Source organism: Chiloscyllium plagiosum, unplaced genomic scaffold (genome assembly GCF_037043375.1).
Source record: "Chiloscyllium plagiosum isolate Xiang-an unplaced genomic scaffold, Cpla_swu_hap1 HiC_scaffold_34, whole genome shotgun sequence".
NCBI classification, from domain to species: domain Eukaryota; kingdom Metazoa; phylum Chordata; class Chondrichthyes; order Orectolobiformes; family Hemiscylliidae; genus Chiloscyllium; species Chiloscyllium plagiosum.
In genome coordinates this window covers 35013455-35035937 of record NW_028270172.1, presented here as the reverse complement: position 1 = coordinate 35035937, position 22483 = coordinate 35013455, and the positions used below count along the sequence as shown (strand labels likewise).

Here is a 22483-nt window from a genome sequence, read left to right as displayed (position 1 = left end):
GTTCTGTTTCCCGAATATGGCTTAACAGAAATCAATTGTCCTTACCTTGAACTTCCACAACATGGGTCTGATATTGAAAGAAGCGACTTTTATTTGTAAATTCTAGAATTATCTCATAAGCACCACTGTCTGAAGCTTCTAATTTCAACAACTCAAGAGATGAATTCTGTTTATGGTAAATCACTCGGTTTAAATAAAAATAATTTATATCAATCGCCCTTCTTAAAGTATCATGAATCACAATGTAAACATTAAGTGTGCGGTCAGTAAACCGCCACTCGATATACATTAGATCTGAGATTGATCCTTCTCTGTATCCCATCAATAAGAGAGAGGAAAATCTGGTAGCAAGATGGTAATCTGTTGAACGTACGGTTTGTGGAGTCTGCAAATGAACTACAAAACATAGTGGTTATTCTTTGGTGAATTATTGTTAAATATTCAGTCACACAATCGCATTGAACAAAGTAATTAAGGCAGAATATTCTAGGTTGAGGCAGAGGAGACAGTAACATGAATCATGCAAATGATCATAAAAACACTCATCCAGGCAGGTGGGTAGAACTTAGGGTAGGAACCAGTTATACTGGCTTCCATTATTCATTGCATCACAAATATTTTTCAGAAAATTGCATCTAAGTATGCAAGGTCACATACTACATTCACATGAATACAGCCAGTCACATAACATATCCATTTGAGTATCAGCATTCATATAAATTACTCAACCAGGCAGCCATATAATGTACCCATGCAACAACAGGCCATTACACAATGTACTACCCACAGGCATGACTGGTCATGTTATATACCCAACTAAGAAACATAAATTCTAACAGAATTTGGGCAGTCACATAACTCGGGTGAGGGATAGGTTATCAGAGGTCACACTCATTTCTTTCCCCAATCCTCCACTCTGGTATTATCTGATGACCACATAGTAAATGGGAGCAGGAGTAAGGCTCGCAGCTCTTCAAGTGTTCATGACCACTCAGTATGATCATAAATGGTGATCTATCCCAATTCTACTTTCTTGAACATTTACCAAAACCTTCAGAATCCAAACATCTCTCGATCTATCCTTAATATATTTAAGAAGAATGTGCAAACAGTTGTCAACTCACTCTCTAGTTTCATGTTCACATTCTGATAGAGCCTGTTTCCACACTAGGGATTCTTCGGCCCAACAAGTGCACATCAACCCTCTGAAGAGTAACCTATTCAGACCCATTCCCCCTACCCTATGTTTAAATGACTAATGCACCTAACCTACTCATCCCAGACCTCTTTGGGGCTCTTCAGCCAATTCATTTAACCTGCATGTCTTTGGACTGTAGAGGGAAACTACAGCATCCCGAGGAAACCCACCCAGACATTGGGAGAATTTGCAAAACCGAAACAGACAGTTGTCCGAGGGTCGAATCAAACTCAGGTCCCTAGCGCTGTGAGGAAGCAGTGCTAAACACTGAGCCACTGTGCCAACTGGTAGCTCAGTTCTCCTCTCTTGCATTGCTCTTTTAATCTGCTTCTGCCCTTTTCTCATACTCCCTCTTCTCTCTATACTTGTTCTTTTCTCTCAAGCTCCCTCTCTCTCATTACCTCACTTTTCTCTCAATGTCTTCAGTCTCTCTCATACAAGAGTAAAACATTAGGGAAAAAGAAATATATAGGTGTGTGGTTGAAATAAATATTCTCTTTATAAATGCAGGAATTTTAAAGATCTAATTAAATGATTTGCAGATGCATATTCACCTTGAAGAATATGAAACATTGGAGACATAGCTGCAAGATGTTTGGGAATGAAACGCAATGGGGAGAATTGTAAAGGGGAAAAGCTTATGTAATAAAGTACTTCAATAATGACAGAATTTAATGAGGTGAGTAGGCAATGTAGACATTTTTGATACAAAGAAATAGAAATGGATTTATGATTGTAGCTAGACATATGAATGTGACCCCCAGTAGCAGCTGTGAAAGTGCAAATTTGTAAATGCTGAAATGAGATAAACCTATGAGAAAGTGATGGAGTGGTTTATTGTGTGATATAAATTTTCAAATAGGCCAGGTAAGCAGACAAGCACTTGTCAGATAATTTGGAAATCCAGCATTGACTTCTGGGGTATTCAACAAGAAGCAGGCCATGTTAGATTTAGTAATGAGCTATTAGTTAGGTTTAGTTGATCCCCTAATAGGTGAACACTTATCGAATATCAATTTCAATAAAATGTAGAGTTTGAAATGGAGGAATGAAAGTCTACCACTAAGACTCTAGATTTAGGTAGGGTTGACTTCACTGTATTTACACACAGACTGTCCATAGCAAGCGCAAATATTCTGTTAATTTGAAATGCACTAGAAAATCTTTGGCAGGTGTTCAAAAATAATGTGATACAGAACAAATTTATACTTATAGAATTCCAACAGTGCAGCTAGAGGCCATTTACTCCAATGATTCTGCACAGCCCTCTGAACAGCATCCTATCCAGACCCACATCACAAACCTGTAAGCCCACATTTACCATTGCTACTCCACATGTTCTGAATACACTGGGGCAATTTAACATGGCTAATTCACCTAACCTACAGAGCTTTGGACTTAGAGGGGAAACCTGAGCACCCACAAAACCCACACAGACATAGGGAGAACGTGCAAATTCCATCCAGATAGTCACCCAACGCTGGAATCGAACCCAGGTCCCTGGCACTGTGAGGCAGCAGTGCTAGCCACTGAGCCACCATGCAAGAACTCAAGTAGGCAAAATAAAACTGTCATGAAAAACTAAAGAGTCAAGAGAAAACTTAAAACTTGAAGAATACACATTGAGACACTACAAAACAGTGCAACCTTTATGAATGGGAGATACCAAGAACAGCTAAAGTAATAAAAACAGATAGTAAAGTGCTATATAAAAAAACAAATGGAAAGCATGCAAGGGATATTAAATCCTGGAGCCTCAATGAAAACGTGTAATGGCAATAACAGTTAAACAAAATAAGGAAATGGCAAATATATTGAACAATTACTTTGCATCACTACTTTCATTTGAGGAAGAACATACGAATATAAAACTAATTAAAATCAGGAATAGACTATTTGGCTCCTTGAGTTTGCTTCACCATTAAGTAGAATTGTAACTCATTTGGTTGTGGTTTTAACTTCATATCTCCCCTCCCATTGGAAACTTTAAATCCTCTTATTCATCAAACGACTTTGTATTCAAAAAGTCTGCCTCCGCATAGCTCTGGAGAGTCATGACCCTTAAAACATTTAATCTCATCTCCATTTAAATGGAAACTTCTTCACCTTTTAAAACTCTGCATCCTACTTCCATTCTCTGCCACAAGAGCAAATATTCCTTCAGAAACTACTTTGTCAAGTCCCCAAAAACATTTCAATAAGATCACCTTTTAGACTTTATTCTCCAATGGATAAACAACCAGCCTGTCCAACTTTACTTCATACAATATTTCCCTCATTCAGGAATCAGTCAAGTGAACCTTCTCGGAACCTCTTTCAAGGCATTCAAATATGCTTTTATTAAGGAGACCAAAATTATGCACAATTCTCCAGATATAGTTCCACCAATACCCTATACAACTGTGGCAGAACATCCTTGTGGTATCCCATTTCCCACTGCAGACCATTGGCATAGTTAATCTACAATGTCAGTTCGGCGAGAGTTCCAGGAGTTTGACCCAGAAGGACAGCGATATAGGATGGTGTGCTTTGGAGAATATCATGCAGGTAGTGATGTTAACTTGTATGTGATGCCCTTGTCTTCTGGATAGTAATGGTCATGGGTTTGGAAAATGCCTTGGTAAATTTCTGCAATGCATCTTATAGATGGTGGACACTGCTGCTATTGAGTATTGGTAGTGTAGGGAGTGAATGTTAGTGGATGTGGTGCCAGTCAAGTGGGGTCGTTTATCTTGGATGGTTTCAAACTTCAAATATTGTTGGAGGTGCACTTATCCAGAAAAGTGGAGAATATTCCATCACATTATTGACCTCTACCTTGGAGGTGGTGGACAGACTGTGCAGTGTCAGAAGGCAAGTCTTCCATCTGTTCTTGTAGCCACAGTAATTATGTGGCCAGTCCACTTTACCTTTAACATATATTAGGATAAGTAGCTGAATGGGAAAATGCTCGTATCTAGTGGCAAGGAAGTCATGGTAACGCATTTGGAAAAACTTAGGGTAGTCAGGCAGAATCAAAATGGCTTGATCAAAGTGAAATCACGTGTGATAAACTTATTGGATTTGAGGGATCAACAAACAAGGTAGATAATGGGGAACTGATGGATGTACAGTACCTTTGGTTCCATAAAGCTTTTGATAAAATACCACATCAAAAGATTTCAGAGCAAAATAAGATTAACATTGGTCAAGGACAGGTTAATTAAAAAGAAATGAAGAGTAGGCACGAAACAGTCCATGTTATATTAGCAAGTTACAATAAGTGAAATTCCACAAAGATTAGTGTTGGGGCCTCAACAATTTACATTGATAACATGGGTGGAAAGCAAGTCGTCATTAAATTTGCAGATGACACAAACTTAGGTGGGAATGCAAGTTGTGAAGTGCATAAGGAGTCTGCAAAGAACTAATAGGTAATGTTAGCAGGCATAAAAGTTAGCAGTTGGAGTATAATTGGGAAAATATGAATGTGTTCACTCTGGGAGGAAGAACAGGAAAGCAGCATTTTCTCTAAATGGAGAAAGATGGCAGAAGTCAGTGGGATCTGGAAATCCTGGTCTGTGAATCTCTAATTAGCCTTAAGGTACAGGAAGTGATGACCTCTAACAACCACAACCGTGACTCCAAAAGTGGAAGAGTCTCTATTGACTCAAGCTTTGCTTGATGCCACGCCCGGGCAAATGTAGCCTTGGTGTCAACAGCAGTCAATTTCACCTTACCTGTGGAATTCAACTCTTCGGTCAATGTTTGAACAAATGGCATAATGAAATCAAGAGCTGAATAGCTCTGGGAGAACCAAGTTGAGGATCAGTGAGCAGATTACTGTTCAGCAAGTGGTGCTTGATCATAGCTTTGATGACCGCTTCTACCACTTTATTGATGATCAAAAGTAGACTGATGGGACAGTAAATAGCTGGTTAGATTTGTTCTGCTTGTGGGTATACAGTAAATATCCAGGGAATTTTCTACACTGCCAGGTGAATGCCAGCATCATAGCTATAATGGATAGCTTTCTTCGGGACACTGCAGGTTCTGGGGTTTTTTTAAATTCATTTTTTAGTGGGATGTGGGCATCAATGTCTGGCCAGCATTTATTGCCCATCCCTATTTGCCCTTGAAAAGATGGTGGTGAGCTGCCTTCTTGAACTGCTGCAGTCCTGCTGCTGTGGGTTGACCCACAATGTCACTGCGGAGCGAATTCCAGGATTCTGACCCAGCGACAATGAAGGAATGGTGATATAATTCCAAGTCAGGTTGGTGAGTGGCTTGGAGAGGAAGTTGCAGGTGGTGGTGCTCGTATATCTGCTGCCCATGTCCTTCTTGATGAAGTGGTCATGGGTTTGTAAGGTGCTGTCTGAGGATCCTTGGTGAATTTCTACAGTGCATCGTATAGATAGTATACACTGCTGCTACTGACCATTGATGGTGGAGGGAATGAATGCTTGTAGATGCAGTGCCAATCAAGCTGGCTTTGTTCTGGACGGTGTCAAGCTTCTTGAGTGTTGTTGGAGCTGCACTCACCCAGGCAAGTGGTGATCCATCACACTCCTGACTTGTGCCTTTTACATGGTGCTCAGGTTTTCGGGAGTCAGGGGAATTACTCGCCACAGTATTCCTAGCCTCTGAATTTGTAACCACTGCATCTATGTGGTGAGTCCAGTTAAGTATCTGATCAATGATAACTCCAGGATGTTGATAGTGGAAGATTGTGATGGTAACACCATTGAATGTCAAGGGGCAATGGCTAGATTGTCTCTTGTTGGTGATAGTCGTAGCCAGGCATTTGTGTGGCACAGATGTTACTTGCCACTTGTCAGCCCAAGCCTGGATATTGTCCAGACCTTGTTGCATTTGAACACAGAATGATTCAATGTCTGAGGAGTCATGAAAGGTGCTAAACATTGTGCAATCATGGAAGCACATCTCCGCTAACCTGAAAATGGGGTGAAGGTCACTGATGAAGCAACTGAAGATGGTTGGGGTAGGACACTATCCTAAGGAACTCCTACAGAGATGTCCTGGAATGGAGATGACTGACCTCCAACAACCACAATCACCTTCCTTGGTGTCAGGTATAATTCTAACCACCAGAGACAGTTTGTCCTTGATACCCATTGAATTCAGTGTTGTTAGGGCTCCTTAATGCCACACTTGGTCAAATGCAGCCTTGATGGCAAGGGCCATCACTCTCATCTCACTTCTGGAATTCAGCTATTTTATTCATGTTTGAACTAAGTCTGGAATGAGGTCAGGAGGTGAGTGGTCCTGGTGGAACCCACACTGGGCATCACAGGTATTGCATGATAGCACTTTTGACGACACCTTCCATCACTTTACTGTTGATCGAGAGTAGACCGATAGAGTGGTAATTGGCTGGGTTGGATTTGTCCTGCTTTTTATGTATAGGACATACTTGGGCAATTTTCCACATTGTTGCATAGATGCTAGCATTGTAACTGTACTGGAACAACTTGGTTAGGAAAGCAGCAAATGCTGGAGTGCAAATCTTCAATACTATTACCAGAACATTGTCAGGACCTGTAGCTTTTGCAGTATCCAGTGGCTTCAATCATTTCTTGATATCACATGGAGTGAATCAAATTGGCTGTAATGATGGGGACCACTGGAGGAGGTGGATCATCCATTCGGCACTTCTGGCTGAACATTGCTGTGAAAGCTTCAGCTTTATCTTTTGCACTGATATGCTGGCTCTTCTTTCATTCAGGCTGGAGATATTTGTGGAGCCTAGTGCTCAAATTATTTGTTTAACACCATTCACAACTGGCTGTGGAAAGACTGCAGAGCTGAGATCTGATCACTTAGCTCTGTCAATCACTTGCTGCTTATCCTGTTTGGCATGCAAGTCATCTTGTTTAATGGCTTCATCAGGCTGACACCTCATCTTTATGTATGCCTGGTACTGCTCCTGGCATGCCCTCCTGCACTCTCCATTGAACCAAGGCTGATCCCCTGGTTTGATAGTAATAGTTGAGTGGGGAATATGGCAGGTCATGAGATTACAGATTGTGGTGGAATACATTTCTGCTGCTGTTGATGGCCCACAGCGCCTCACAGTTACCCATTCTTGAGTTGTTAGATCTGTCCGAAGTCTGTCCTATTTAGCACAATGATAGTGCAACACAACACAATGGAGGTCATTCTCAAGTGAAGATGGAACTTTGTCACCACAGGAACTGCTGCAGTGATCACTCTTACCAACACTGTCATGGACAGATGCATCTGCAGCTGGCAGATTGATGAGGATGAAGTCAAATATGTTTTCCCTCTTCCTTCACCACTTGCCACCGACCCAGACTAGCAGTTATATCCTTTAGTACTCAACCAGCTCCAACAGTAGTACTGCTGCCAAGTCACTGTTGATGGTAGACATTAAAACCCTCACCAAGCACATTTTGTGCCCTTGCCAACTATAGTGCTTCCTTGAAGTGTTGTTCTTCATGGAGCAGCACTGATTCATCAGCTGAGGGAGAACAGCACGTCGTAATCAGCAGAAGGTTTCCTTGCCCATGTTTAATCTGAAGCCATAACACTTCATGAGATCCAAAGTCAATGTTAAGGACTCCCAGAGCAACTCCTTCCCAACTGTATATCACTGTGCCATCTCTGCTAGGTCTGTCCTGCCAATGAGACAGGGTATATTCAGGGATGGTGATGGTGGTGTCTGGGACATAATCATACTCACTGAACCGTATGTTACAATGTAAAGCTGTTGCTTGACCAAAATGTGATTCAGCTCTCCAAATTTTGGCACTAGCCCCCAGATGTTAGTGAGGAGGACTTTGCATGGTTGACAGGGGTTCATTCTGCCATTGTCTTTTCAGGTGCCTAAGTCGATACCAGGCAATCCATCTGGTTTCATTTCTTTGTAGCAATTGGTGCAACTGAATGGCTTGCTAGGCTATTTCAGAGGGCCACTGAGAGTCAACCACATTGCTGAGAGTCTGGAGTGACATGCAGGCAACACCAGGTGAGGATAGTCGATTTCCTTCCCTGAAGGACATTAGTGAACGAGATGGGTTTTTCGAACAACCTACCAAGGTTTCATGATCATCTTAGATTCTTAATTCCAGACATTTTAAAAATTGAATTCAAATTCCACCATCTGTCAGGGCAGAATTCGACAAGTGCACAGAACATTATCTGCATCTCTGGATTCATCATCTAGAAATAATACCAGTGGGCCATTGCTTTCCCATGGAGCACAATTCTTTGGCATTATTGCCAGAATATTCACAAAACCTATAATTTTGGAATAGCCAGTGCCTCCTGCCATTACTTAACATAACTTTGAGTGAACTGAATTGGCTGAAGACTGCTACCTGTGATGCTCGGGATCTCAGGTGATATCGGAGATCATCCACTCTGCACTTGTAGATGAAGATTATTACAATCCCTTCAGATTTAGCTTTTGCACTGATCTGGTCAGTTCTCCCATTACTGAGAACACGGATATTTGTAGGATAATTCCTCCTCTAGTCATTTATTTAATTCTCCACCACCATTCAAAACTAAATATGGCAGAACTGCAGAGAACAGATCTGATCCGTTGGCTGCAGAATTGTAATGTTCTGTTTGTTACCACTTGTGCTGTTTGACACTCAGGTAGTCTAGTTTCATCACTTCAACAGTTTTACAACTCATTCTTAAAGATACTTGGCACTGCCCTCCTGCATTGTTCCTTAAACAAGCATTGATTCTGCAGTTTGAGTGCAGGCACTAGTTGATGCAAAAAGCTTCTCGGAAGCTTCAAGGAATATTCACTTATAACCAAGATTCTGTACTCTCAACTTTCAATAAGTTTATAATAGGAGGATAAGCAGAGAGCTATCAGATCTCCCTTCTATAGCTTTGGCAACCACAATGCTTTTCACAAAACAATTCAAACTTTGGTTTCCTTTCTTTTTTGAAAATAAAAATTCTCTTGGATGGTTGCAGCACGACTTCCCTATTCATATCTCAACCCCTTGAAGTAAGGGCCAAAATTCCAATAGTTTTCCTGTTCATCTGCTGTACCTCTGTGCTAGTTTTCTATGTTTTGTGCACAAACAACTCCAATCCCTTTTTGTGTTACAGCTTTCTGCAGTTTTCCTCATTTAAATTACATATTCTTCTTTTGATCACCCTTCCAAAATGGATGATTTCACATTTTCTCACATTACACTCCATTTGACAGCTTTTTGCCCACTTACTTAATCAATGAATATCTGGTCAGCCCGCTAACATTTAAACATCTGGCTTTAGTTTCAGCATGATGCATTTCCAGGGAAGGCCTCAAACAAATATCAGGTTGTTTGTTCTCTATCTTAAAAAATACAAACAGTTGCTGGTAGTCCAGAGATCATCATCAACACTCATTTCATATCTCTCAACAAAAAAAATTATAAAAATAAAGGTAATAAAAGACCTCAACATGATTGTTTCAAGTCCACATACAAATGCTTACATTATTATTTTGTCTAGCTTATAGTAAAATGATCCCTGCATTCTGATGTAGTATGTCTAGTCATACTTACATTTTCACATTTCTTGTATACCAGCCTTATTTACTGCAAATGCTTGTCTCTTCTGCCTTACACTTCAATTTCTAAATTTCTTTCATTTCTATCTTTGTTTCCCTCACTCAGGTGCCTGTTACATTGCCACTCCAGTTTAAACTCTCCACCACTGTACCAGCAAACACTCCTGTGGGGATCTTGGTTCCAGTTCAGGTTGGCTACAACACTTTATGGCTCATAAGGAATAGAAACATGACTAGGTTGTTCAGTTCCTCACGTTTGGCCTGCCACGCAACAGGATCAGAGCTGATCCGAAATCACTCATGTCCACTTTTCTATGTTTTTCCTATGACCCTTAATTTTACTTCTGACCAATAATCTATCTCAGCCTTAAATATATTTGAGGACTGTGCCCTCACAGCTCTCTGTGCCAAGGGGTTCCAAGGACTTATAACCTTTCAAAGAAATTTCTCATTTCAGTCTTTCATTGGCACCCCTTTAGTTTGAAATATGGTCTCTAGTCTTAAGACTCTCCCATGAGGGGAAACATCGTCTCAGTATTTAGCCTGTCAAGCCCTTTAAGAACCTTACTTGTTTCGATGAGATCTCCTCATTCTCTTAAACACCAGTGAGTAGATTCCAAACCTGTTTAGCCTTTGTTCATAAAATAATCCCTCCATTCCAGGGCTCATCCTAGTGAACCATTCGCTGGTGCCTCCAATGAAATAAGGGGACCAAAACACTCTCCATATTCTAGATGTGGTCTCAGCAGCACCTTGCAGGGTTGCAGTAAGACCTCCCTATCTTATATTACAATCCCTTGAAACAAAGGCCAAAATTCCATTGGCTTTCCTATTTATCTGCAGCACCTCTGAGCTAGCTTTCTACATTTTGTGCATAAGTAACCCCAAGTCCTTTGTGTTGCGGCTTTCTGCAGTTTTCCCCATTTAAATAACACTCTTCTTTTGATCTCCCTTCCAAAATGAATGACTTCACATTTCCCGCATTACATGGCATTTGATAACTTTTTGCCCACTTACTTAACCAATGACTATCTCTTTAAACTGTTTGTATCCATCTCAAAACTCCCTCTTTCCAACTTTTGTTGTCTCTTTTATAAATTGGACTACAGTACATTTGCGTCCTTCCTCCAAGGCAATAATAACATTGTAAACAGTTGTGGTCCCAGCATGGATCCCTCAAGAATTGCAATGGTTACAGGTTGCCAACTTGAATCAAAAACTTGATTTCCACTTGCTGCTTTATCTTTAAATCTTTATCCACACCAAAGTCTTGAGGTACCTTGCTGAATGCCTTCTGGAAGTCTAACTACAACACATCTACTGGCTCCTCTCTATCCACTCTGGGTGAGACCTCCTCAAAAAAATTCTGATAAATTAGAAAGACATAAAAAGGTGCCAACTTCCACCGAATCGACCCAACGCCTCAAGAATCTAAATCCCTCTGCCCTACATCATTCTTCCTAGTATGTATTATTTGGTCTATTCTCTCAATACCAATCTTGCCAGCAGGTGGCAATGGGAGCAGTCCTGAGATTATTACCTTTAAGGTCCTGTTTCTTAATTTTTTCCTTGCTTGCTACATTCTGTTTGCAGGATCTCAACCTTCTTTTCTTCCAATGTCATCAATACCAAAATTGACCATGACCTCTGGCCGTTCTTCCTACCCCTTAGGAAACCACTCAGTGACATCTTTAGTCCTATCACCTGGAAGGCAACACAATCCTGGTGTCACATCTGCAGCTACAGAAATGACTATCTCTTCACAATCTCCTACCACTATTGTTCTCACTCTTTTTACTCCAACCCCCAATGCAGCTGAGTCACTACTGTGTTGCAATGGACTTGAGTCATGTTGCATTTCCTTGAGAAACAATCTCCCTCAGCAGTATTCACAAAGAGATACCCCTTACAGATACCCCTGTGTTGCTAGCTGTTCCTCCAAATCCAAAAGATGAATTTGGAAACACTTCCAGCGTAAAAAGTCACTCTGGATACTGGAATAAAAGATAGAAGCAGGAAAAAAACCTGGTGCCCAGCAACACTTGAGAAACATGGAGGTACAGCGAAAAACAAGTTAATTTAGAAAGGCAGTGTGCAAATTTATTTCAGAAAGAAGCTACTAATACACAAAGAAAAGGCTGATTAAAATTGGGGTGCCACATAGCAGTCTCCAAAACAGCAAGATTTTGAGAAGATTGTAGCACAGTTTGAGGTTCTGGATGTAGGTTTGCTCACTGAGCTGGAAGGCTTATTTTCAGACATCTCAACCATAATAGGTAACATCTTCAGTGAGCCTCCAGATGAAGTACTGGTGCTGTAGCCCGCTTTCCATTTAAATGCGTGGGTTTCCTTGGGTTGGTGACATCATTTCCCATGCTGATGTCATATGCTGTAGTTTTTCCTCAATGTGGTAAATGGGATCCAAGTCAACGTGTTTGTTGATAGAGTTCTGGTTGGAATGCTATGCTTCGAGGAATTCTCGTGCATGTCTCTGTTTGGCTTCTCCTAAAATGGATGTGTTGTCCCAGCCAAAGTGGTGTTCTTCCTCATCTGGATGTAAGGATACGAGTGAGAGTGGGTTATGTCTTTTTGTGGCTAGTTAATGTTCATGTATCCTAGTGGCTAGGTTTCTGCCTGTTTGTCGAATGTAGTGTTTGTTACAGTCTTGCAAGCTATTTTGTTTGTTTCTGTACAGGGTCTTTCAACTTCATTAGCTGCTGTTTTAGCGTATTGGTGGGTTTGTGGACTACCATGATGCCAAGGGGGCCGAGTAGTCATGCAGTCATTTCCGAGGTGTCTTTGACATAGGGGAGATTGGCTAGGGTTTCTGGACGTGTTTTGTCTGCTTGTTTGGATTTGTTGCTATGAAATCGGCAGATTGTGTTCATTGGCTACCCATGCTCTTTGAATACACTGTATAGGTGATTTTCCTCTGCTCTGCCTAGTTACTCTGTGCTGCAGTGTGTGGTGGCTCATTAAAATAATGTTCTAATGCAGCTTAGTTTGTGGATATTGGGATGATTGCTTCTGAAGTTCAATATTTGGTCTGTATGTGTTGTTTTCCTGTAGATGCTGGTTTGAAGTTCCCCAATGGGAGCAGAGGAAAATCAACACTTCAACTGGGACAACACAGCCATCCGAGGACAAGCCAGAGACACACATGAGAATTCCTAGAAGTATGGCATTCCAACCGGAATTCTATCAACAAACACAGTGACTTGGATCCCATTTACCACCACTGAGAAAAAGAACTGGAAATCACATCACCATAGGAACTGATGGCACCAAAGGAAATGACTTCACCAACTGAAGGAAACCCAAACATATAAATAGAAAGCGGGCTACACCACCAGTGCTTCATCCAGAGGCTCACTGAAGATGTTACCTAGTATGGTGATGAAATGTCTGAAAATGAACTTTCCAGCAAACCTACATCCAGAATGCCGCTTATGTAAGGTAGAGGTAGCCAGGATCTAGCACAGCTTTGAAGGATTACAGACTTACGAGAAAGGAGCTCAAAATGGACTGAGGAGAGCAAGGAGAGGGCATGAAGAAGGCTTGGCAGGAAGGTTTAGGGAGAACTCAAAGGCATTTTACTCAGAAGTGAGGAATACGGGAATAATCAGGGAGAAGGTAGGGTCAGTCAGGGAGAGCGTAACGAACTTGTGTGTGGAGTCTGAGCAGATAGGGGAAGCCCTAAATGAGTTTTTTGCTTCAGTTTTCACCAAGGAAAGGGGCCTTCTTGTGAATGAGAACTTTGAGGAGTCAGGAAACAGGCTTGAAAAGATAGAGATTGAGAAAGTTGATGTGCTGGAAACGTTAGCAAACATTAAATTGATAAGTCCCCAGGATCAGACCAGATTTATCCTAAGTTGCTCCGGGAAGCGAGAAAGGAAGTTGCTAAGCCGCTGGTGAAGATCTTTGCTTCGCCACTCTCCATGGGAATCGTACCGGAGGATTGGAGGGAGGCGAATGTTGTTCTTCTTTTCAAGAGGGAGAATAGGGAAATACCTGGAAATTACAGACCAGTCAGTCTTACGTCTGTGGTCAGCAATGTTTCGGAAATCATTGAGGGATAGGATTTATGACTATTTGGAAAAGCATAATGTGATTAAAAGCAGTCAGCATAGCTTTGTGAGGGGCAAGTCACGTCTCACAAAGCTTGAGTCCTTTGAGGTGCCGAGACAGGCCGACAAAGGTCGGGCAATGAATGTGGTGTATATGGACTTCAGCAAGGCATTTGATAAGGTTCCCATGGTAGGCTTATTCATAAAGCCAGGAGGTATGGGATACTGGGAGATTTGGCTCTCTGGATTCAGGATTTGTTAGCTGACAGAAGACAGAGTGGTTGTTGATGAAAAATATTCTGCCTGGAGGTCAGTGGTGAGTGGTGTCCCACAGGGCTCTATTCTTGGGCCTTTGCTCTTTGCAGTTTTTATAAATGACTTGGATGAGGAGGTTGAGGGGTGGATTTGTAAATTTGCCAATAACATAAAGGTTGAAGGTGACGTTGATAGTATCGAGGGCTGTTGCAGGCTGCAGGACGACATTGACAGATTAGATTAGATTACTTAGTGTGGAAACAGGCCCTTTGGCCCAACAAGTCCACACCGACCCGCCGAAGCGCAACCCACCCATACCCCTACACTTATCCCTTACCTAACACTACAGGCAATTTAGCATGGCCAATTCACCTGACCTGCACATCTTTGGACTGTGGGAGGAAACCGGAGCACCTGGAGGAAACCCACGCAGACACGGGGAGAATGTGCAAACTCCACACAGTCAGTCGCCTGAGGCGGGAATTGAACCCAGGTCTCTGGTGCTGTGAGGCATCAGTGCTAACCACTGTGCCACCCAGGAGGGAGAGCTGGGCTGAGAAATGGCAGATGGAGTCCAACCTGGATAAATGCAAAGTGATGCATTTTGGAAGGCCGAATTTAACTGCTGAATATAGGATTAAAGACAGGATTCTTGGCAATGTGATGGATCGATGAGATTTTGGTGTTCAAGTGCATAGATCCCTCAAAGTTGCCACCCAAGTGCGTATGGTGTTTGGCTTTCATTAAAAGGGGGATTGAGTTTGAGAGCCAAGAGGTTTTGCTGCAGCTCTACAAAACCCTGGTGAGACCACACTTGAAATATCATGTCCAGTTCTGGTTGCCCTATTATTGGAAATATATGAAGGCTTTAGAGAGGGTGCAAAGGAGGTTTACCAGGATGCCGCCTCAACTGGAGGACTTGTCTTATGGGGAGAGGTTGACTAAGCTCGAACGTTTCTCTCTGGAGAGGAGGAGGAGGAGGAAGACAAGTGACCTGATCCAGGTGTACAAGGTAATGAGAGGCATGAATAGAATTGATAACCAGAGAATTTTCCCCAGGGCAGAATTGACTACCACAAGGGTTCATAGTTTTAAGGTGTTAGGAGACATCAGAGGTAGGTTCTTTACTCAGAGTTGTGAATACATGGAATGTGTTGCCAGTGGAAGCAGAGTCATTAGGGACATCTAAACTACTGCTGGACATGCACATAGACAGCAGTGAATTGAGAGGTGCGTAGGTTAGGTGATTTTTAAATTAGGATTAATCCTTGGCACAACATTGTACGCCAAAGGGCCTGTTGTGTGCTGTACTTTACTATGTTCTGCATGACACTTCACTTACCTCTCCAAAAACATTCTTTTGACAGGCCCCCTTTCTTTCGCGCAATTTTTCTCTACAGTCCCCTCTCTCCATTTTTACCTTAGTCCTTCTTTAACACACGTTCCAACTCACCCTCACTGAACCAAACCACACTGATGAACATTTCCAACCACATTATACTCCGTCCAACCGTCGCTTTCTAACACCCGCCACGTGCCAGGACTGAACGCTCTTTGTGGGCGGGTCCTCAGTGCGTGGCGGAAGACGCACGAGACACTAATCACCGGGTCAGAGGAACACGTTTCCATGGAATCAGGCTCCAGTGGGGCGAAGCCTCGTGAGAGGGCTGTCAGTTAAATGGGCGGGAACCGCGTGAGGGGCACACCCACCGGCAATTGTGGGTGGAGCTTTGAGGGCTGGCGCTTCTCCATGATCAAGGCTCTTGTGTTGGGAATCCCGGTTGTGGACGAGCTGGTTGACAAAACCTTTCAATTGATTTGTTCCTGCTCAATGATCACTTCGTGTTGTACCCATGGCGATGAGAGGGAGAAAGCGGAGCTCGAATTTAAAATTCGGCCCGGCGGTTGACACTGTGGAAGGTGGTTTTTAACTTAGCCACAGCCGGTGAGCAACAGGTGTCATCTCGAACTCAATTTCAAAATGCTGTGGACACTGACTGGGTTGATAAGGATTCCTGAGACTGAGTTGTAGAAACAGCTACAGAAAAAAAAAAGAATCAATGCTGTATCTAATTTCAGGGTGGGCAAGTTGCAGATGTGGCAGTGAGACAGCATTTCAATGATAGTGACCATAATTGAGTAAGCATTAAGACTTAAACACTGGGTGAGTTACAGTTAAAAAACAAAGGCATATATGCATTTTAGGGATAAAGGAATAACCAGGGAGAATAGGAACTGATTTGGCAATCTGTGTGGAAGGCACAGCTGAAATTTTAAATCAGTACCTTATTTGGAATAGAGAAGGATGATGTAAGTGCAGAAATTGAGGGGGAGGGGTGTGATTCTGTTATATTATTGAATAAATTCTCACAGCGAAAGGAGATATTAGTGCTTTTAACAAGTTTGAAAGTAGTTAAATCCTCAGAACCAGCCAGATTTATCCAAGGCTGATGTGGAAGGCAAGGGTGAAAACTGCAGGTAGTTTAACATCAATTTTCAAATTCTCTCTGATCACATGAGAGGTGACAAAGGTCTGATGGACAGCTAATACGATAACATTATTCAAGAAAGATGGTAGGGATAAATCAGGAATTTGCAAGGCAGTGAGTCTAACATCTGTGTAAGGGAAACTATTGGAAAATAAATTAACCTCTATTTGGAGAGACTATGATTAATCGACTCTGATGTCGGTCTGGCTTTGGAAAACAGTGATCATGTCTATCTTAATTGATTGACTTTTTCAAGGATGTGATGAAATTTACAAAGATGTTGCTAGGACTGGAGGATTTGAGTTTTAGGGAGAGGCTGAATAGACTGAGGTTTTTTCCCCCTGGAGCATTGGAGGCTGAGGAGTGACCTTATAAAGGGTTATAAAATCATAAGGGCATTGACAGGGTGAATAGCCAAGATATTTTTACTATGGTGTGGGAGTCCAAAATTAGAGAGCAGTTTATGTATGGAATGAGCTAGGGGAAGTGATTGAGGCAGGTACAATTACAACATGTAGTATGCATCTCGATGGACACATGAATAGGAAGGGTTTAGAGGGATATGGGCCAAATGCTGGTAAATGGGATTATGTCAGATTGGGATGTCTGGTTGGCGCAGACAAGTTTGACTGAAGGGTTTCTTTCCAATCTGCATAACTCTATGTAGATAAGATCAAAAAGGAGAAAGCGAAGACTGCAGATGCTGTAGGTCAAAGAGCAAGAGTGTGGTTATGGAAAAGCACAGCCAGTTGGGCAGCATCCACGGAGCATGAAAGTTGACGTTTCAGGCATAAACCCTTCTTCCTTATTCCTGATGAAGAGCTTATGCCCAAAATGTTGATTCTTCTGCTCCTCAAATGCTGCCTGACTGGCTGTCCTTTTCCAGCACCACCCACTTCGACGCTACCTAAATAAGAGTTACAAAGAACAAAGAGAACAAAGAAAATTTACAGTCGAGATACAGGCCCTTCAGCTCTCCAAGCCTGAGCCAATCCAAATCTACTGTCGAAACCTGTCGCCAACTTCTTAAGCATCTGTATCCCACTGCTCCCCACCTACTCATTCATCTGTCCAGAAGCATCTTAAATTAATCTACCGTGCCTGCCTCTACCATTTCTTCTGACAACGTGTTCCAGATGCCCACCACCCTCTGTGTAAAGTGCTTGCCACGTGTATCCCCCTTGCAGTTGATGTAACCTTTGTGGACTTCAGTAAGATTATTATAAGGTCTCACATATCAGACTGGTTAAGATGATAAGCGCCTTTGGAATCTAGGGCAATTGTCAAATTGTATCTAAAATTAGCTTAGTGGCAGGAAATGATGGTTTTTGTGACTGGAAATGTGTCCAGTGGATACTATGGGGTTCAGTTCTTTCAGGATCCTTTGCTTTTTTTTTGCTTGCATTAATGACCTAGACATGAATGTAGAAGATATAATCAATAGATTCACAGGTGGCATGAAAATTAGTGACTTGGTGAAAAGCGAGGAGGACAATATGGATAGTCTGGTCAGATGGACTGAACAGTGGCAAATGGAATTTAATCCTGAAATGTTGACACATTTTTGGAGAACTACATGTTTAATAATATGACCATTGGATGTACAGAGGATCAAAAGGTCTTTGAATATGCATGTCCATACCTCCTTAAAGGTAGGAGGACATATCAATAAAGGTGGTTAAAAAGGCATTTATCAGTCAAGATATTGAATATAAGAGCAAGGAGGTTATGATGAAGCTGTAATACAACATTGCTAAGGCCACAGTACTGAGAAAGTCTGTAGACTTAAAACTTGTCTTTTAAACATTTAGACTAAAATGTAATGCTGAATTATAGAACACATTTACTGCACTAGAAAATAGACAGACAGGAAGGCTCAGAAAAAAGGGGGGAAACTCAAGGAATGCAGAAGATAGGGACATCTGAGCTCACCAAGTGATAACAGGCTGCTGCAAGGTAATTAAGAACATTTGCCTTAGCATCGGTGAATCTATGTGAACAGGACACCAAGCCAACACTCCCAGCCGTTCCCTTGTGAAATTTAATGACAGTTTGTTTCTGACCCTGAAACGAAACTTGGTACTATCAAAAGCTTTGTAATTAATGGTCAGATGTTGTCAATTATAATGGATTCTTATTACCCCATGTAAGCGGGGCAGACACAGAGAAAAAAATCTTTGCTGGTACAAGACCCTGACTTGAGAGTTCAAAAGAACACGAGAAAGAGACCATTTTAGTGCCGAGGCTGTTGGAGCCAGTAGAAAATTATTTCTTAGTGCTTACCTGCTATGGATTGAATTTAATTGCATTTTGGGACTTCATGATGATATTGAGTAGCCTTTACTGGTTATTAAATACAAACTCTGTAAAAGGTAATATTGGTGAAGCCTTAACTCACTCGCTGTTCTTGCAGACCACTCTACAGACCTTACAATTGCCCCACTGTCAATTCTAACTAATCGGATCTTATGTCTTACTTGACTTTGAATCACAACCCTGAAAAGAAAGCCACTCTTCCCTACATCAAAGACATCTCAGAAATGACTGCCAGACTACTCGGACCACTTGGCATCATGGTAACCCACAAACCCACCAACACACAAAAACAACAGTGATTGAACTTGAAAGACCCTATACAGACAGCAAGCAAAACTAATGTAATTTACAAAATACTGTTCAAGGACTGTAACAAACACTACATTGGACAAACAGGCAGAAAACTAGCCACCACGACACATAAACATCAACTGGCCACAAAATGACATGACCCTCTCTCACTAGTATCCTTACACACAGATAAGGAAGGACACCACTTCGACTGGGACAACGCATGCCAAACACAGACATGCACAAGAATTCCTAGAAACATGGCATTCCAAGCGGAACTCTATCAACAAACACATCAAGTTAGACCCCATCTACCAACCCCTGAGAGAACGAACAGGAAATAACATCATCACAGAAACCCAAACGTTTAAATAGGAAGCAGGAATTATCAGCAGTGTTTCACCTGGAGGCTGACTGAAGATGTTACCTAGTAGGCTGACTAAACGTCTGGAAATGAACCTTCCAGCTCAGCGAGCAAACCTACATCCAGAACCTCAACCTGAGCTACAAATCTTCTCAAAACTTGATAGGAGTTTATCTCGCTAGCAGGTGCCTAACTCGGATGGGTATGTTTTTCCCACCTGATGACTGGCTGAGGGCCTGCAGGAGTGATTAGTCAAGCTTCCACAGATCTGTCAATTAACTTTTCTTTCTTATGAATTATTGTCTCTCACTGTTATCTGTCTAATTAAGAACATGCGATGTTTTTTTTAAACTTTTTTGTATAAAGGAAACCGCTTTGTATCAGTACATCGGAGTAGCCTGCTGGGGCACTTGAAGAGCTGGTACCCTACTCTCCTAGGTTATTAAAACCTAGTTAGTTTAGCTTATAGGTATCAGTGTTGTATTGTAACAGTGATGCTATTGGTAAATAAAGGGGATGACTAAAATTAAACTAATCTATCTGTAAAAGGGATTTTTATTCCAGACTTCCAAAGAGTATGATCTCCGGGACGAACCAAGAAAGAGGCTTACAGGTCTGAGTTCATAAGGGATTCCCTGGGCTGTCTCAAATCTCCATTTTTAACAGTACTGTGTGCAGTTATGGTTGCTGCAAGTTGGATGGATGTGATTACACTATGGAGGGTGCAGAAGAGATTCATCAGGATGTTGCCTGGACTGGAGTTATGTAGCTATGGGAGGAGAGATAAGATAGGCTGGGGTTATTTTCCTTACAACAGAGAAAGCTGAGGAGCGATCTGATTGAGCTGAATGGATGTTAATTGGAGAAAAACTCCAGGAAGCTGTAACACAAAGGAATTTGGAAATGCTGGTGCATGAAACACAGAAAGCAAGCAAACAGGTACAGCAGACAGTCAGAAAGGCAAAGGAATGACGGTCCTTACTTCAAGAGTGTTGCAGTAAGAGTTCCCTACTCTTATAGTCCAACATGCAAGTTGCTGGGGTGATCACACCTGACTAGTTCTGGTCACCTTATTTAGGGAAAACTATTTCTTTGGAGACAGTTCAGAGAAGGTTCACATTGCTGATTATAAAGGGATTGCCTTATGAGCAATGGCTAAACCGTTTGGGACTCTACTTATTGGAGTTTAGAAAACTGAGAGGTGATCTGACTGAAGCATGTAGGATTTTTTAAGGGACCTGAAAGGAAGTGCTGGGTGGATGTTTCCCCTCTTGGGAGAGTCTTGGACCAGAGGACATAGATTCAGAATTAAAGGCACCCATTTACAACTGCAAAGAGGAGGAATTTCATCTGAGGGTAGACAGCCTTTGGAAGTTCTTACCACTAAGAGATGTGGGATCAGAGATCTTTGGATATTAAGGGCTGGCATAGATTCTTGATCAATAGAGGTATCGTGGGTTATGGGAAAAGATCAGGAAAGTGGACATGAATGTCAGATTAGTCACGATACTATTGAATGGGTGCAGCAGACTTGAAGGCTGAATAGGTGAGAGTGAGGACCGCAGATGCTGGAGATTAAAGTCAAGATTAGAGTGGTGCTGGAAAAGCATAGCAGGTCAGGCAGCATCTGAGAAGCAGGAAAACTGACTTTTTGGGCAGGAGCCTTTGAAGGGCTCCTGCCCAAAACATTGTTTTTCCTGCTCGTCGGATGCTACCTGACCTGTTGTGCTTTCCCAGCACCACTCTAAGCTTGAAGGCTGAATAGCCTACTCCTGTTCTTATTTCCTTTGGTTTTATAAATGTATTAAGTTCTGAGGTAGATGGGGAGAAATCTTTCTCTTTTACTCGAGGGGTCAAAAACTGTTTAAAAGTAAGGAGCAACAGGTTGATTCGATTTGAGGAAAATCTTTTTTAACCAGATGGTTGTAAGTTTCTGAAAATCACTATCTGAAAGGGTAGCAGAAACTGGAATGCTTAAGACAGTTACGAGCTATTTAGATGAGCACTTGAAATGCCAAGGCATGGAAGCTTACAGGCCAAGTGTCGGAAAATGGGATTAGAAAATGTAGATGTTTGATGATTGGTGCAGACAAGATTGGCCAAAGGGCCTCTTTCCGTATTCTACAAACATTACAACTCTGTTTGAGAGACATCAATTTGTGTCTCAAACCAGTGACTTCAAATACAGGCAATTACACAGGCAGAAAAATACTGTTGGATGAAGCGGACTGAAAAAAATATTATCAGGGAAACCAAATGACTGGGACTTTATTTTAGGAACCAGCAGAAGACTAAAAAGCTGAGTAAAACGGAGAAAGTTAATTCTAAAAGTAAAACTGGCAAGCACTACATAAAAACAAACAGTAAGATGTTCTACAGGTATAAAAAGAGAGTGAGCAAAAGTAGTGAACGACTTTTGGAAGTTAGATTAGATTAGATTTGATTAGATTACATTAGATTAGATTACATTACAGTGTAGAAACAGGCCCTTCGGCCCAACAAGTCCACACCGACCCGCCGAAGCGAAACCCACCCATACCCCTACATTTACCCCTTACCTAACACTACGGGCAATTTAGCATGGCCAATTCACCTGACCCTGCACATCTTTTGGACTGTGGGAGGAAACCGGAGCACCGGAGGAAACCCACGCAGATACGGGGAGAATGTGCAAACTCCACACAGTCAGTCGCCTGAGGCGGGAATTGAACCCGGGTCTCTGGCGCTGCGAGGCAGCAGTGCTAACCACTGGGCCACCGTGCCGCCCACACGGTGACAGAGAAATTGATAACTGGGAACAGGGAAATGGCAGATAATTTAAACCAATATTTTGTATTAATATTTGCGGTGAAAGATACTATAAGCGTCCCAAAGATATCAAAAAAAGTAAAGTACTCAGGGGAGGAAAGGTAACCGTATCACGGGGAACAGTGTATTTCACAAACTAATGATCAAGTTACCAGG

At 42.0% G+C, this 22483-nt stretch overlaps 1 protein-coding gene across 1 annotated transcript in view; it reads left to right on the top strand.

Moving 5' to 3' along the window:
* Positions 1 to 15813: 15813 nt before the first annotated feature.
* LOC122564396 (uncharacterized) overlaps positions 15814 to 22483 on the top strand; it is a 111464-nt gene continuing 104794 nt past the window's right edge. Inside the window, exon 1 of the mRNA XM_087978436.1 lies at positions 15814 to 16004. The gene's annotated coding sequence lies outside the window, so the exon portion shown is untranslated. The remainder of the gene's footprint in view (positions 16005 to 22483) is intronic.